General features: G+C 43.1%; 1 pseudogene; it reads right to left on the reverse strand.

Annotated features, from left to right (window-relative positions):
- Positions 1-851: 851 nt before the first annotated feature.
- LOC140065425 (uncharacterized) overlaps positions 852-16,119 on the reverse strand; it is a 34,882-nt pseudogene continuing 19,614 nt past the window's right edge.

Genomic DNA, 16,119 nt, shown 5'->3' on the forward strand with positions numbered 1-16,119 from the left:
GATCTCCATCATACTTGTTGGGCATAAACATCCGTAGCCTAGGTTCAGCTGCAGGAAGACAGGCTGGGGTAGCAGCAGCTGCGGGAGCAATCTCAGGAACCTGTTGCTGATGTTGAGCGGCTAGCAGCTGTTGCAGCATGGTGGTGACCTGTCCCAGCTGTTTGCGTTGAGAGGCAATCTGCCGGGATTGCTGGACCACGGTGGTAGAAAGATCGGGCTGACGGGAAAGCGGAACCTCAGCAGGATCCATGGCCAGATCTTACTGTCAGGATTCGGGATGATCCTCTGGACCACCGCAGGAGGTGGTACTAGCCGACACCTGGGACCGGAATCTAAGTGGCACCTGGTCTTCACCAGAGCCTGCCACAAAGCAAGATGGTCTTGCTGAGGCATTGTACCACCATGTCGTTCCACAGGTGTGACTAGCCCGTGGTGGCAGCCGAGGTCGAGGTACCTCAACGGAAGACAGTCTTGTAGTCGGATCCAGGCACAAGGTCAGGGCAGGCGGCAGAGATGCAAGGTCATGTCCAATCCGCACACGGCACATGGGACACAGGAAATCAGGAGCTCAGCAACACGAAGGAACTCAAGTAACACAAGAACACGGCAACACAGGAACACACTGGAACGCAGGAATACTCTGGAATGTTGCAAAATCTTTTTAAGCTGGCACGCGCGCCTCTAGGACTCGAGGACGCTTGCGCTTCCAAAAGCCAGAATATTCTACTTCGGGGTCGATATAAAAGTTTCTCGGGACTTAATCCAGAAGTTCTAGTGCTTGGGTGGCAGATGATAAGTTCTCTATGATGGCCTAATAGCACTCTTTTTTTATGATTGTATTTTTATTATCATTTTTCAAACAAGAATTATCAAGTACATTTTATGCATTGAAGTTTTTCAATAATAATACGAGTGTAAGACAGAATATTAACAATTGCACTTTCCATTGGGATAACAAGAGGCTTCAAACCTCTTGTTATCAATCCTAAAATGCCTCAGGAGGAAATGTGGAAAAGCCTCAGCACTACATCAGAAAACACTGTCAGGGCCAAGTCCATCCCTAGTCTTAAGGTGTATAATGAAGTTATTTCTGATTTCTTTAGCCACTATAAAGAGAGACCAAGCTGTCTGTTTCATTATTATAATTTCTTTAAAGATGGGGCACTGACAATTATATTTTATAAGTAAATGTCTGGTAACTAGTAACAAATTCTTAGACCTTAAAATTAAATATAGATATGACTTGGAATCATCAGGTTTTTAACGTGTTTCTCTTAGTACGTCACACAAGGCTAAAACATCTGCGATCTGTTGCCAAAACATTTCCCCCCGATTTATAACGTGAATTCTGCTTTACCACTGTGTGGCTTCTCCCCTGTGTGACTTCTCAGATGTCTAACAAGACCTGATTTCTGGGCAAAACATTTCCCACATTCTGTACATGAAAATGGCTTCTCCCCTGTGTGACTTCTTTGATGTAAAACAAGATTTTCAATGCAGGAAAAACATTTTCCACATTCTGAACATGAAAATGGTTTCTCTCCCGTGTGAGTTCTCTGATGTTTGGCAAGATGTGATTTCTGGCTAAAACCTTTTCCACATTCTGAACATGAAAATGGCTTTTCCCCTGTGTGAATTCTCTGATGTTTGTTAAGATCTGATTTTTGGATAAAACCTTTTCCACATTCTAAACATGAAAATGGCTTTTCCCCTGTGTGATTTTTCTGATGTTTGTTAAGATCTGATTTTTGGCTATAACCTTTCCCACATTCTGAACATGAATATGGCTTCTCCCCGGTGTGAATGCTCTGATGGCTAACAAGATTTCTCATGGTTAGAAAACATTTCCCACATTCTGTACATGAAAATGGCTTTTCCCCTGTGTGAATTCTCAGATGTTCGTTAAGATGTGAATTCTGCCTAAAACCTTTTCCACATTCTGAACATGAAAATGGTTTTTCTCCTGTGTGGTTCATTTGATGAATACAGAGCACATCATTTCGAGTAAAATATTTCCCACATTCTGAACATGAATACGGCTTCTCCCCTGTGTGAATGATCTGATGGCTAACAAGATTTCTCATGGTTGGAAAACATTTCCCACATTCTGTACATGAAAATGGCCTTTCCCCTGTGTGAATTCTCTGATGTGTAACAAAACCTCTGAAGTGTAGAAAACATTTCCCACATTCTGAACATGAAAATGGCTTTTCCCCTGTGTGAATTCTCAGATGTTTGGTAAGATGTGATTTCAGCCTAAAACCTTTTCCACATTCTGAACATGAAAATGGTTTTTCTCCTGTGTGGTTCATTTGATGAATACGGCGCTCATTATTTTGAGTAAAACATTTCCCACATTCTGAACATGAAAATGGCTTTTCCCCTGTGTGAATTCTCAGATGTTTGGTAAGATCTGATTTCTGCCGAAAACCTTTTCCACATTCTGAACATGAAAATGGCTTTTCTCCTGTGTGATACATCTGATGAATACGGAGCTCATTATTTCGAGGAAAACATTTCCCACATTCTGAACATGAATACGGCTTCTCCCCGGTGTGAATGATCTCATGTCTAGCAACATCTGATTTGTGGTAAAAACTTTTTCCACATTCTGAACATGAAAATGGCTTTCCCCCCGTGTGAATTCTCTGATGTTTACTAAGATTTGATTTTAGGGTAAAACTTTTCCCACATTCTGAACATATAAATAGCAGTTTCCCTGTATGACTTATGATAACGTTCTTTGCAGTTCCTGATGATTCTGTAGATGGAACCAATTTAATAGGATCAGGCGATGGATTGGTCCTGTGAAGGTCTGAGGATTCATCTGGGATGTTGTCCTGCTCTTCGGATGTATCTTCTGTCATATAAGGTTCCTCTGCTTCAGATTCTGATATCATATGTTCATCTGAGCTCTTGGTACAGTCATCTGCAAAAAATGAACATTGGCTGTGAGAAAACTCTTTCCTGCTTACCATAAGGTTCTGTATTATTACTGATGTAACATCTCAGTCTCTTCCCCCGAGGTCCTGGTGAGCAGTATTCCTGACCCTCATAGCTCCCACCTTCCAGCTTTTCTTAGTCTATGTCTCCATGTTCTGTATTGTGTTATCACTCGTCTTTGCTTTATCTAGTGGTTACTACTCACCTGGGCAGTTACCTGTAGGAATCTCCTCCTTACATCGCTCATCGCCCCTCACATATGTCTCTGGAGCAGTAATATTCTTCACATCTTCATCCTGATACAAAAAAAGGGTGAAAATTGGAAAAGTCACCAGACAATGAAGAAGGTTCTTTTTAACCCCCAACTTGGACACTCAGGGAAGATGAATCTTTGACCCTGTATACTCTTTACTAAATGTCTTGAGAGGCCTAAGAATTTTTATACAGGTTTTAATTCAAAACAAAACAAAAACTAAGAATAAAGAAAACTCGTCATTTGGAGCGCAAAGCGAATGTCAGGGGGGCTCCTGCGACCCATGTCCCAGGTTGCAGGCGCACCAAAGTGCCCTGTGCCCCCTCACGCCAGCAGCAGGTTCTCTTACCTCGCCGTGCTCCAGCGATGGTCTTCTCACTGCAGCGCGCGCTGACGCCCGATACTTAGAGCTCGCGTGCCGTCCGTCTGAAATTTAAAGGGCCAGTGCACTACTAATTGGCGCTGGCCATCTGATCTATAAATAGGTAACCTCTTCCCTTATGCTCCGCCGGATCTTTGTGTCCTTATACCATTGTGACCCTTATACCATTGTGACCCTTACTGTCTGTGCAGTACCCGATGTAAACTCCTGCTATGTAAACTCCTGCTATGTTCCTGATATTGATTCTTTGACGCCTGTCTTGACCTTCTGCACCTTCCCGACTCCGAACCTGTCCTGCCTGTCCTGACCTTCCACCTGACAATAACTGTTGACTCTATACCTCGCCTTGGCTGCCACCGCTAGCAAGTCGCGCCTGTGAGGTGACCTGGTGGTATCCAGCCACAGCAAGTATAACCCGCTTTGTGGCGGGTTCTGGTGAAAACCAGGTGTCACTTAGATCCTGCTCCCAGGTGTCGGCTAGCGACATCACTCACAGGGTCTACTACCCTGACCCTGACAGTAAGATCCGGCCACGGATCCCACCAAGGTTCCCCTGCCAGAACTGGTTGACCTCACCACCATCGTGGCTCAGCAGTCTCAGCAGATTGCCGAGCAGGAAAAGCAACTTTCCCATCTCACCGATATCATGCAGCAGTTCCTGATCACCCAGCAGCTACTCTGCCTTCTACTGAACCCCATGCAGTCCAAATATGACAGAGATGCCAAGTCGTGCAGGGGCTTCACCCAGTGCTCACTGCACATTGAGCTGAAGCCTCCGCAGTTCCCCACAGAGAGGTTTAAGGTGGCATTTGTGGTCAGTCTACTCTCCAGGAAAGCCCTGGCATGGGCCACCCCCCTCTGGGAACGGAACAACCCGGTCATTGCAAACATCACCGCATTCCTCATGAAATTCCGGGCCGTCTTTGAGGAACCAGCCCAGGCATCTGCTGAGACCGCCTTGTCGAAGGAGGACCTGCAGAAGGGGTTTATACGCAAGTCCTCTTCTCCTGCCGATGCAGGTTCTTTTTTTGTGAACAAAAAGGATGGCTCACTCCGTCCATGCATAGACTATTGTGGCCTTAACAAAATTACAGTGAAGAGTCGCTACCCATTGCTTTTGATCACAGAATTTTTCGAGCCAAGGTCTTTACCAAACTAGATCAACATGTGGCGTATAACCTCATCCATATCTGCGAAGGCGATGAGTGAAAGACTGCCTTCAATACTCCTAATGGGCACTTTGAGTATCTCGTCATGCCGTTTGGACTCAGCTGTATTCTAGGAGTTCATCAACAATATTTTCAGAGATTTGCTATATATCGTGTTGTGGTCTACCTGAACAATATCCTAGTGTTCTCTGCAGACCTCTAGTCCCATCAGATTCAGGTAAGAAAAGTTCTCAGGCGCCTAAGGGCCAAACTCAAGAAGTGTCAGTTTCATCAGAAGAGTCTTCTATTACTCGGTTACCTCATCTCTGACAAAGGACTTCAGATGGATCCTATCAAGTTATCTGCGGTACTTCAGTGGCCGTGCCCACTAGGACTTTGTGCTATCCAGAGATTCCTGGGCTTCGCTAATTACTATCGGCAGTTAATTTTGCATTTCTCTTCCCTCGTGTCTCCCATTGTGGCACTGACAAAGGGAAACGCCAATCATAAGCTGTGGCCTACGGCGGCTGAAGAAGCTTTCTCCAAGCTTAACTCTGCCTTTGCCTCTGCTCCTGTTCCCAACCAGATACTGAGAAACAGTTCCTGCTCAAGGTTGGCACCTCCTCGGTTGGTGCTTGAGCTGTTCTCACCCAGAAAGGGCCCAAAAGTCAAACCCTTACATGCGGCTTCTTCTCTAAGACCTGCAGAGAGGAACTACTTTATTGGTGATCGGGAGCTTCTGGCCATAAAACTTGCTTTGGAAGAGTGGCATTATCTTCGGGAGGGAGCTCTTCATCCAGTCAGTATCTATACTGATCACAAAAACCTCCTGTACCTCCAGACTGCTTAGTGTCTCAATCCACGATAGGCTAGCTGGTCCCTCTTCTTCTCCCGTTTATATTTTTTGATACATTTCCGTCCTGCAGACAAGAATGCTAAGGCCGATGCCCTCTCCCGTGCCACTGACGTAATTGGGGAAGAACCCGTTCCTAGACACGGTGTTCCTCCTGAATGTTGTTTGTTGTCGCTCCTGTGGATCTACGGCAGCTTCCTCCTGGCAAGACCTATGTCCGATCCGCTCTACAGTGGGGGATATTAACTTGGGGACATTGCTCTAGTGTGGCTGTGCACCCTGGTGTGAAGAGAGCTGTCGCTCTCATTTCTACTGGTGGCAAGATCTGGTCAAGGACGTTCGAGATTTTGTGAGTTCCTGCACAGTGTGTGCCCCTAACAATCCGTCACTTCTCAAGCCTTCTCAGGTCTGCTCCTGCTGTTGCCGATACCCATTTGTCCGTGGACTCACATAGCCATGGACTTTTTTATGGATCTCCCATCTTCTTCCAGTAATACAATCATTTGGGTGGTAAGAGATCAGTTTTCTAAGGTGTCCCACTTTATTCATCTGCCTGGTCTACCTTCGTCTCCTCGTCTTGCTAGCCTGTTCGTTCTTCCATATCTTCCGGCTTCATGGACTTCCCCTGCACATTGTCTCAGACCATGGGGTCCAGTTTGTTTCCCATTTCTGGCATTTCCCTGTGCGGTCAACTTCAAAGTGATGCTGGATTTCTCCTCTACGTACCCTCCACAGTCAAGTTGAAAGGGTTAATCAGACCCCGGGCTGCTGCTATCTCCACCTAACAGGATGACTGGTCCACTCTACTGCCATGGGCAGAATTCCCCTACAACTCTCTGGACTCTGAGTCTGCCAGTCCTTTCTTTGTTGGTTATGGACGACATCCATGCCCACCTCTTCCTCCCACCGTGTCTGCTGATGTTCCTGCCATAGAAGAGTTGGTAGAAGACCCGTCAATTTCTACTTCGGGTGTCTGCCTCCCCGTCTTCGGCTGTTACAGCAGAGAGAAGAGAAGCCGTGGGGAGCCACGTCGGAAGGTGAGTATGTGCGTTTACTTTTTAATTGACTCGTGTGTGAGCCGAGGTGGGGTTTTTCAGCACATTTTTTGTGCTGAAAAACTCAGCTTATACACGAGTATGTAGGGTACGTTATATGACACAGTGACTATACATGGGGATGGCATTTTACAGTAAGACAATTTTAAGAAGATTTCATAGATTTTACAATATACATAATTTTATGAATAAAATAATCCTCCACAGATCAAAGAAAATGTCATGAAGTCTCATCTCCATCTACCTGATGATCCTGTGGGACATATTTCTCTTCTTTACAATCCTGTGGTATTAGAAGAGGACTGGGACATCTCTCCGGTGATGTTCTCTTACTGGATCTACCTGTAGGAAACACATCCAGAGACTGAATTCCTTCTTTCCATACAGATAATGAAAGGACGTGTGGATTTAGTCCTGTCTATTACCTGCTGATGTTAGGGGCTGGTGGTCCTCCATCATGACGTCCTTGAGGGTGAGGTTTATTATTCTCTCTGACATCTTGACTCTGTCCGGGCCAGTGAGGAAATTTTTCTGAAATGAAAATAATCAGAACCAGAGCCTTATCACAAATCAGGAAGATCTCTGTACCATGGCTCAGCTTACGCGCCGGTACTTGACAAAAGTGAAGCTACGGGCAATGTCAGCACTGATTTACCCCAATCACTGTTAGCGCCGTACCGGCACCCCTTCTGTAGTACCCCTTATGCATGTCTTTCGAGATTGTGTCCATTTGTTACTGTCTCTATTGTATTTTGTACTGTAATTGTTTCACCTTATGTCATGTAATGTGGTCTCGTTGACCTGCACTGTCCTGTAAACATTTGTTTGTAACTAAGGAACTAGTAACATGTAAGAACACGCCTCTCGTAGTGTATGTATGTAACTGTAACATTTTTTTTAATAAAAATTTTTATTACCTTTTTAACAATGAATGTAAAATACAAAAATAGTAGTCAGACATAGCAATTTTACAAAGGTCACACATATCACAGTTTAACAAAATTTGTATAACAAGGGTGTAAACCCACAGACTGCTAGACATAGTCCGACCTAACCTGAAACACAATGGTGGAGATCTGTCATCAAGTTTCCGAGGTAGAACAGTCCTAGCCACCCACGGAAACCAATCAAAGCAAAACTTTAACTTTATAAAAAGCTAAGAGGGAAATGAAATCTGAGCCCTGACCGGTTGCCATAGCAACCAGAACTGCCCCACTCCAAGAGACCCTCGTCAAATCGCCCCCAATAAGTAGACCTTTTTCCTTTCTTTTTCTCCCCCCTTTCCCCTCCCTTTACCTTCCCTCCCTCCCCTCCTTTGACCACCAGTATTATGAACATTGCACCAGTGCCATATAATACTTAGCTTCGACTTATTAGCATTTTTACATTCTGTGTACACCTTGCTCCCCTCCCCTCCCTTCCCCTACACACCATAGAAAATGTATAACATGTGAACATTTAACATCCCGAAGGATGATTAAAGAAAGAAAGCAAACATTATCTTCTTTTATACATTGATGACCTTATACAGTATCCTAAGACGCCCTCCCCCCACCCTTTCCCATCCACCCCACTGGCAAGAGAGAAAGAAGGGAAGGAGAATAACTGCCACACTAATCGAAGGGGTCAGTGGCAACTCTAGGATTTTATTTATCTGCAGATATAAACCATCCCAGAAACCTTTAAGTCTGGGGGACGCCCAAATTGTATGAAGAAAGTCCGCCGCCTCTATTCCACATTTGAAACATTTAGATGAACTCTTCACTTTCATCTTGTACAACACATCTGGAGAGTAGTATAGTCTATACAATACCTTTGTCTGGATAACTCTGTGATTTTCACTAATAGATCCTACCTTCACATTCCTATAAATCCCCTCCCACTCGTGTAGTGTTATCTGTCCTATCACCTTTTCCCAGCATTCTTGTGACTTATGTTTAACCCCTCGGAACATACCTCTAATCAATAATCTATATACCCCAGCAACCAAACCCTTTTCCTTTTTAGTGTTTTTAAAAAAGTCTATACATGGGTGTGATTCTAATTTTATACTGCTACGCATCTTTATTGCTTTAATTGCATGTGCTAACTGTGAGTATCTCAAAAAATCCCCATTACTCAAACCCACTTTTGTTTTAAGTGAAGAAAAACTTACCACTACCACTTTATCCAGTATCTGAGAAAAGAGGCGAACCCCTCTGTTTTCCCCAAAAATGGGATCTGGGAGGTTACCAAGCTCTGGGAAGAGGGGGTTAAAGGAGTGTCTTCTATAATACCATCCATGTGAATTATTTTCTTCACAAGACTCCATCCTTTATGTATGGCCTCCATACTTGTATTTGACCTCTTTTTGTTCTGCACAACCCCCCTCTCCAGTGCTTCATACACAGTAGGGGCTTTCCCGTCTTCCATTATCCAAGTTTTCAATGCATCCTCCCTGTCCTTCCATCCTACTATACGGGACATCTGGGCCGCAAGAAAATAGCTGTGCAGAAAGGGTATACCCAGTCCCCCTTGTCCTGAGGGTCTGTATAAGTGACTAATTTTAATTCTGGCTCTCTTCCTCCCCCAAATTAATTCATTAAGGAGAGCTTCCATTGCTTTAAAAAAAGAATTATCAATCCAGATTGGGCATGATGTAAAAAAAACCCCAGAATTTGTGGTAACAGGACCATTTTTATAACAGCGATTCTATCCGCAAAGGAGAGAGGTAGTTTGTCCCAGGTATGGACCCTACTTCTAACTGAATTGATTAGAGGTTTCAAATTTAATAGTTCATATTCTTGCACTTTTGCCAAGATCAAGGTCCCGAGATATTTCAATGATTCCTGGCAGTTCATTTTAATTCCAGATTCTAGCTCTGCTATCTTATTCCCTTCCAGTGGCATCAGACCTGACTTACTCCAGTTAATCTCCAAACCTGAAAACTGACCAAATTCTGTCACTGTGCTTACTGCATTAGTTATCGGTAAAGGAGAATCTCGCAGACATAGCAGGATGTCGTCTGCATATAGGCACAACTTGTCCTCTATTCCACCGCTTCCCCCTCCTCTTATGCCTGCATGGGCCCTTATTTTAATGGCGAGGGGTTCGATAAAAATGGCAAAGAGGAGGGGGGAGAGGGGACAGCCCTGTCATGTACCCCTGTTAAGGGGGAAACTCTCCGGCTCACTGCCGTCAATACTGATCCTGGCTTTTGTATAAACACTTTACCCAATTCACGAATTCCACCCCAACCCCAAATTTGTCCATCACTTCCCATAGGAACCCCCACTCGACCCTGTCAAAGGCTTTAACAGTGTCCAATGACAGGATCGAGCGGAGGCCCCCCGCGCCCTTCTCTATGGAGACAAACAATCTGTTCAGACAGTCGCTCACTTTCCTGCCCGGGACAAACCCCCTCTGGTCCTCATGAATAATCCTGGCAATTACATTCTTAAGTCGTCTGGCCAACACCTTTGCTATGATTTTAGCGTCGGTATTAATCAGTGAAATGGGTCTGAATGATCCTGGGTCCAGTAGATCCTTGTCTTTTTTTGGAATTAGAATAATGGTAGCTTCGGACATTGAGTCCGTCACTTTCCCTCTTCTATAAATTTCTTGTATTGTAGTTAACAACATTGGGGCCAGTACTTCTTTATATCTTCTGTATAAACCAAAGGGCAGGCCATCCTGGCCTGGGACAGAGTCGCCGCTACAGGAGTCAATTGTTTCCTCCAGCTCCTTCAACGTAATCGGGGAGTTCAGTGCTTCTACCTGATTCCCAGACAAGCGCGGAAAGTTAATATCCTGCAGGTATCTTTTAATATCTCCCGTTTGATTTTTATCCCCAACAGACTCATAAAGGTCCTGATAAAAGCGTTTGAATTCCTGATGCATCTCGTGTTGCTCTCTGCATATTTGTCCTCTGTGCCCCCTGATAACTGAGATATTCTTGCTTCCTTGTTTATTGTTATTAATCATGTTAGCTAAAAGTTTACCTGATTTCCCCTTTTCCGTGAAGTAACGCTGTCCCGCAAAAAAACAGTTTGTGTTGGGCTTTTTCTATTAAGAAATCTTCATATTTTTCCCTGGCATCCTTATAGGCCTGGACAAGAATGGTGTCTCCGGAGTGTCCTAAATTCTTAGATGTTTCCTCTACCTGCTTTTTTTAAATCTGCCTCCTTCCTACTGAAATCTTTCTTTTTAACATTAATCGCGTGTGAAAGCGTAGACTTAATAAATAGTTTTAACATATCCCAAACTGCAAGAGTACTTGCGGTGTTAATGTTCCTGGCCCAAAACTCACCAATAGCTGTTTTTAAATCCAAATTGGGTTCGGGAACAGTTAGCCAATGGCGGTTTAGTTTAAACTTCCGCCTACTGAATGATGGTTCCCCTAATGTGACTAGAACTGGAGCATGGTCCGAGATCACAATGGGTTCATAGGTCATTCTAGAAATGTTCCTCACTACCTGTGAATTAGCCAATCCGTGATCTATTCTGGACAGGGTATTACAGGATTTATTGTGACAGGAGAAGGCCCTCTTTTCCCCACATTTTGCTCTCAATATATCCTGTAAGCCCATGTCCAGACAGAAGTTCCTCAATTTTATCCCCTCATTAGGGTTTGTTTTTGTTACCCCCAATAGGTTAAAGCGATCAAGATAAGGGTCAAGGACCATGTTCAGGTCTCCCATGATCAGGATTCTGGTACAGCTTTTATCCTCAATAAAGCGGGCGAATTCTGAATGAGCCCTTAACGATGAGGGGGGGGGAATATACATGAATGCAAGGACATACTCAATTCCGTTCAAACGACAAAAATATAAACCTGCCCTCACTATCAGATTTTTTATCAATTAGTTTGAAGTCTATACTGAAGTGGATCAGAACCGAGACACCTTTAGAGTAATTACCCCCATATGAGTGGAATTCCCATAAGGCCCACCTTTTTTTTTTTTATTCTGCATCCTAATTCTGGGGTTAAGTGGGTCTCTAGCGATACTACCACAGCTGGCAAATATTTGTTTATTACATCAAATATCGCACATCTTCTTTTCCTATCACTCAGGCCCATAATGTCTCCATTCAGATAGGAAGAAAAAAAAGAAAAGAAAAAAGATCCGTCTCACGCGCCAGTGTCCCCCTCCCGCCTCCCCCCCCCCCCTTACCCCAACTTGATCCACCTGTACCAACATACAGAAGATCCCCGTACCTTACATCACCCTCCCAACATCCATTAAACATTTTTACATATTTGTGTAACGTTCATTATTATCGATTTACGGCAGATTGTTAATTTCTTGTACACTATTTACCTTCCCTACCTCCTATCTAAATCCCTTGCCTTTCCAGCCAGTCTTGCATGGGGAGTAAAATCCACATATACTGCCATACTGTAGTATGGCAGTATATGATAGGATCGATCAGACTACCTAGGGTTAGAGTACCCTAGGGAGTCTGAAAAATAGTAAAAGTAAAAATAAAAAAAAGTTTAAAAAAAAAAAATTATAATAAAAAAACCTAAAAATTCAAATCACCCCCCTTTCCCTAGAACTGATATAAAAAATAAATAAACAGTAAAAATCATAAACACATCAGGTATCGCCGCGTCTGAAAATGCCCGATCTATCAAAATATGATAATGTTTTTTCGCTACGTTTAACCCCGTAACGGAAAATAGCGTCCAAAGTCGAAAATGGCATTTTTTTGCCATTTTGAAAACTATAAAAAAATTAATAAAAAAGTGATCAAAAGGTCGCACAGTCCCAAAAATTATAGTAATGAAAACGCCATCAAAATTCGCAAAAAATGACACTATCCACAGCTCCGTACACCAAAGTATGAAAAAGTTATTGGCCCCAGAAGATGGCAAAATAAAAAAAAAAATATTTTGTACAGGAGGTTTTAATTTTTTTAAATGTATGAAAACATTATAAAACCTATACAAATTTGGTATCCCCGTGATCGTACCGACACAAAGAATAAAGTAGACATGTCATTTGGGACGCAGAGTGAAAGCTGTAAAATCCAAGCCCACAAGAAAACGTCACAAATGTGGTTTTTCACCATTTTCACTGCATTTGGAATTTTTTTCCCGCTTCCCAGTACACGCCATGGAATATTAAATACCGTCACTACGAAGTGCAATTTGTTACGCAGAAAATAAGCCATCACACAGCCCTTTATGTGGAAAAATAAAAAAGTTATAGATTTTTGAAGTTGGTGAGTGAAAAATGGAAGTGAAAAAACTAAAAAAAGGCCAAGTCGTTAAGGGGTTAAACTTATCCCTCAAGGAATTCAAATCATCCTTCATTATCGCAATGTCAGAGCTAATACAGCCAACCTCCTTTTTTAGCTCAACTACTGATAATTTGGTTTCTTGAACCGTGGCAAGGATCTGAGCCAGAATGTCCTCGCCTGCGGGGTTGAGATCTTCCTCCTTACTGATTTGTTTTGTTTTTGTTGGGGAGGCCTTCCACATTTTATCTAACCCTCCTGACTTCCTTTCTGGCTTTTTTGGGGGGGCATGATGGAGTAATATAACCTACACCCGTCAATAACAAACTAACAATACAGCAAGACCAAAATAAGTTCTACAACATAAAACTTAGCGGGTAAAGCCTTAGAGCAGAGTGTTAGTAAATTTTACGTTATTACCCTAGTGTTAAGCCAGCGATTGAATTAGCTAAATTAATGCCTCGCGGCAAAGCGCACAGAGAACAAGATACGGATATGAAATACAGTGATGCCAAAATCGGCACGGGCTTGTAATTACTTCAGCACAGATTTAGATTGGGCTGCTCAATAGTATAACTTAGAAAAAGAGTGTTATTAGCGCAGACCCGAAAGTCCAGACCAGACTTATCTTAGGAGTTGGTTAGAAAAACGGAAGCATTAAAGGCAACATTAGCGGCACTGGCGAGGTTGCCCAAATACAAAAACCCGCATCGGCTTATCAGGCTTTACCATATAGTCCGAATGCGTCCAGGTTGATGTTTTCCTGGTACTGGGGCCAGAGGACAAATTACTTAAGTTAATGGGGCACATTTACTTACCCCGTCCAGTCGCGATCCAGCGGCGCGTTCTCTGCTCTGGATTCGGGTCCGGCCGGGATTTATGAATGTAGTTCTTCCGCCGTCCACCAGGTGGCGCTGCTGCGCTGAAAGTCACCTCATCGCGCCGGAATGCACCACCTCGGACCAGGTGAAGGTAAGCGCTCCCCAAGCGACACTTTTTCGGTTTTTAAATGCTCCGGTTTTTCCGAATCCGTCAGGTTCCCGTTCGGCCACGCCCCCCGATTTCCGTCGCGCGCATGCCGGCGCCGATGCGCCACAATCCGATCGCGTGCGCCACAATCCCTGGGCAATTCAGGTACAATCGGCGCAAATCGGAAATATTCGGGTAACACGTCGGGAAAACGCGAATCGGGCCCTTAGTAAATGAACCCCAATGTCTCTTAGCAGGGCGGCCCCACAGCAAGGTGCTAGTAACAAAGTGCTGATATAACGTGCAGTTTCAGCTTAGGTCCAGGCAGAAGCAAAGTGCTAGTAACAAAGTGCTAGTAACAAAGTGCTAGTAACAAAGTGCTAGTAACAAAGTGCTAGTAACAAAGTGCTAGTAACAAAGTGCTAGTAAAAGTGTGCAGTTTGCCTTAGGTCCAAGCAGAGGCAGTGGCATTAGTAGCACAACTTTGGAAGAAGAATGTTAACCCCTTCGTGTCTATGCCATTTTAGACCTTTAGGACCAGGCCTGATTTTTAAAAAATTTGCCCTGTGTCATTATAGGAGGTTATAACTTCGCGACGCTTTAACATATCCAGGGGATTTTGAGATTGTTTTACCGTCACACATTGTACTGCAAAGGAATAGAAAAATTTCGATGATATCTTTAGTTATGAAAAAAATTGAAATTTGGCAAAAAATTTCTGAAAATTTTTCATTTTCAAAGTTCAAAATTTTCTGCTTTTCAGACAGATAGTTATAGCGCCCGAGTAACTGTATAACTAACATTTCCCGAATGTCTGCTTTATTTCGGCATAGGGTTTTATGCATCCTCTCCCTTTTCTAGGTCGTTAGGAGGTTCAGAATTTTGGGAGCAAGTTTTCTCATTTTTATGAATATCGCCAAAACCCTTATTTAGAGGCACCATAAATCACGCCATTTTAGAAACTACACCCCTCAATGTGTAAAAAAAATCAACTTTAAGAAGTGTGTTAACCCTTTAGATGCTTCACATGGGTTAAAACAATATGGAGGTGTAATTTACAAGCTGTAATTTTTTTAGACAATGTATTAATTTTGGCCAAAAATTAAACAGTTACAAAGTATTAAATGACATAAAACTCCACAAAGTTTGATACCCAATTTCTCCCGAGTATAAAGATGCCCCATATGTGGGGCATAGAAGGGAAGCTGCGCCATTCAGAGCAGATCTGGAATGTTACATTTTACAGGCTATAAAATGTTTATTTATTTTTGTAATTTGGACATATGGGGGATTATTTTTTTGTGGATGAAATCCACTTTTCAGGGACATCATTTACGGGGGGGCTCAATAGCCAATAATCAGATTTTATTAACTCTTTCTTGGTGGTGGTTAAAAAAATCATTAATTCTTCTTTATGGTTTTTAGCATTTCTTTCGCCGGACGTTCACCATACAATAAAAATAATGTGTTATCTTTATTCTACGGGTCATCACGGCGATTCCCCATTTATATGGCTTTTTTATGGTTAACTTGTTTTGCAGAATATAGAACTCATTTTGTGAGAAATTTGCTTGTTTTTGTATCGCTTATTTTTTGCGGGACAAGCTGTACTTATTCTTGGTATCATGTTGGGGTAAATTTTACTTTTTGATTACTTTTTATGCGCTTTTTATGAGGTCAGATGTGAAAATTTCATAATTTTTGCACGTTTTTTTGTGGTTTTTTTTACGCCGTTCACCGTACAGGTTCAGTGACGATTTTATTTTATTGTACGGGTTGTAACGGACGTTGTGATGCCCAATATGTTTTTTTGGTGATTTTCACTGTTTTATGTTTTATTGTATTATTGCATGGGATGGGACTTCAAGGGACTTTTATTCTTTTTTAATAATTTTTTTTAATTGCACTTTTTTTTACTGTTTTAGTTTGTCCCAGGGTGGGACATGAACAAGTGATCATTTGATACACACCTCAGCTGCTGCACAACCTCATAAAGCACACCTCAGCCGCTGCACAACCTCATAATGCACACCTCAGCCGCTGGGGAACCTCATAATGCACACCTCAGCCGCTGGGGAACCTCATAATGCACACCTCAGCCGCTGGGGAACCTCATAATGCACACCTCAGCCGCTGCACAACCTCATAATGCACACCTCAGCCGCTGCACAACCTCATAATGCACACCTCAGCCGCTGCACAACCTCATAATGCACACCTCAGCCGCTGCACAACCTCATAATGCACACCTCAGCCGCTGCACAACCTCATAATGCACACCTCAGCCGCTGGAC

This window comes from Engystomops pustulosus, chromosome 6 (genome assembly GCF_040894005.1).
Source record: "Engystomops pustulosus chromosome 6, aEngPut4.maternal, whole genome shotgun sequence".
In the NCBI taxonomy this organism is placed as follows: Eukaryota; Metazoa; Chordata; class Amphibia; order Anura; family Leptodactylidae; genus Engystomops; species Engystomops pustulosus.